Source organism: Octopus bimaculoides, chromosome 3 (genome assembly GCF_046866305.1).
Source record: "Octopus bimaculoides isolate indiv1 chromosome 3, ASM4686630v1, whole genome shotgun sequence".
NCBI classification, from domain to species: domain Eukaryota; kingdom Metazoa; phylum Mollusca; class Cephalopoda; order Octopoda; family Octopodidae; genus Octopus; species Octopus bimaculoides.
In genome coordinates, this window is record NC_142930.1 from 165,418,015 (window position 1) to 165,420,191 (window position 2,177).

Genomic DNA, 2,177 nt, shown 5'->3' on the forward strand with positions numbered 1-2,177 from the left:
GTGTGTGTGTGTGTGTAATGAAGAAATAAAAGGGATAATTATCCCCTTATACAGCACAACTAATTAGCACTCTAATAGACCTTAAGGAATATAAAACCAAAGGAAGAGAGAACAAATTTCAAAGTTCAGTGTTCATCTTCACTCAATATATTTCAAGGTATCGGAATACTTCACAGCATACATAGATGCACTCATATATACAAGATATGATATAGAAGTATATAGATATATAAAAATACATAAGTGTACTTGCGAGGATGTATGTCCGTATTAAAATCAATGAGGATATTAAAATGTGCGGATGGTGAATGTATAGCGGTAATCCAAAAAGATGAGGAAGTTGGTATAAAATGATTTTAAAAGGAATCTTGAGCAGGTGCAAAGTCTGACTGCCGTTTCGAGAAGATATGGGTTGGTATGGGCGAGTTAATTCCTACCATAACAATCATTTATATTTCCTCATCGGAGTTAATCTAAAGGATTTATAAAAGAGTTATTTAAATCTTAAAGTTTTAAACAACATGAGGAATTTAAGAATTTTTACAAATCGAATGTTGTGTTGGAATATACTGTTCAGATTATTTTATTACCCTCTAGGGGTGAAAAAAAAAGGGGCAGTACAATCTGGCGGGATCAGATGATTTATATAGAGATGAAATCATTTTTTCTTTTTAAATTTATGACAAAGTAATTCGAATGATTAAACAAAGACACAAAAACAATGAAGTGGGGGGACGGGTTCTGCTTCGACCGCACAAACCCCGTTCCACCACTGATATTCATGTGGGTAAATTCAATCGCAACATCCGTACCACACTCTTTCATCTTTTCCAGAACACAACTTACAGGCATTTCCTCTCCAGCCCTATTTTCCTTTTCAGATGCAAAGTGAAAAAAGTCACCAGTAAAGGGCCAGAGATGAAGTTGCCTGACACAAATCCTTCCATTCTGCTCTTCCATATAACCTCTTTCGCAACTGCCACTGCTATGAGAAAATAAATCTTACCTTCTTTAATCAAGGAGGCAGAGGTGGGTCAATTTTTACAATTGACTCAGCGGACAGCTGTACTCTTCCAATACTTGACAACAGTTGTTCGACATAAGTCCACAGATCCGACACACCCGAACATTGCACAATCGCATGCAGGACGGTTTCTTTATCCTGCACGCTTCTTTGGAAAGTCGGTGAGCCGGGGCAGCCATGCTTTGTGAGCTTATCCCGAACAGATAAGGCTCCTCGGTAACACTGCTAGGCCAGGCATTTTTGGGAGTTATCCAGAGACCCGACCCGAATGTTCTTCGGAAGAAACTGGTGAGATGATCATCGTCGAGGCCTAGGATCTCCTCTAAGGTGTCCTCACACTTTGACTCTACCATCCCTCTATAGAATGACGCAACTGAACCACCACCGCTGCCGCCATTGCCCGAAAGACAGAAAAGTTCGAGAGCCTTTCGGCACTCAGTGTACCAACTTAGATCTACGATAGACCCAAGATTCCAGTCCACAGAAACGTGTGAACTTGGGAAACGTCGATTTAGCGAGCGGAGTCCACACCCGTTCACCCGTGCTCCAGCATGGCCGCAGTCAAAATGACTGAAACAAATAAAAGAATAAAAGAATACGACGGGCTTCTTTCAGTTTCCATCTACCAAATCCACTCACAAGGCTTTGGTCAGCCCGAGGCTATGGTAGAAGACACTTACCCAAGGTGTCACGCAGTGGAGCTGAACCTGGAATCATTTGGCTGGTAAGCAAACTATTTCCCACACAGCCACTTCTGCGCTTATAAAAAAAAAATATGGAACGCTTCACGAATTTGCGCGTCATCCTTGCGCAGGTGGGGGCCATGCTAATATTCTCTGCATCGTTCCAATTTTAGAATATGTACTGCCGAGGCTATTTATACTTATATAACATAGAGAAGAGAAATGCAAAGACGCCCTAAAGGAATATGAAGCAGACAGTCAGGAACAATCGGGAATGTGAAAAATTCATAAATAGTTCATTTGTAGATAGGTTCACTCCTGGACAAAGTAGACAGGAATTCCACCATCCCCTGCTGGAGCCTCGTGGAGCTTTAAGTGTCTTCGCTCAATAAACACTCACAACGCCCAGTCTGGGAATCGAAACCGCGAGTCCGCTGCCCTAACCACCGGGCCATTGCGCCTCCACACAC

General features: G+C 42.0%; 1 pseudogene; it reads right to left on the bottom strand.

Annotated features, from left to right (window-relative positions):
- Positions 1 to 1,793: 1,793 nt before the first annotated feature.
- LOC149136837 (U6 spliceosomal RNA) lies at positions 1,794 to 1,907 on the bottom strand (annotated as a pseudogene).
- Positions 1,908 to 2,177: the final 270 nt, after the last annotated feature.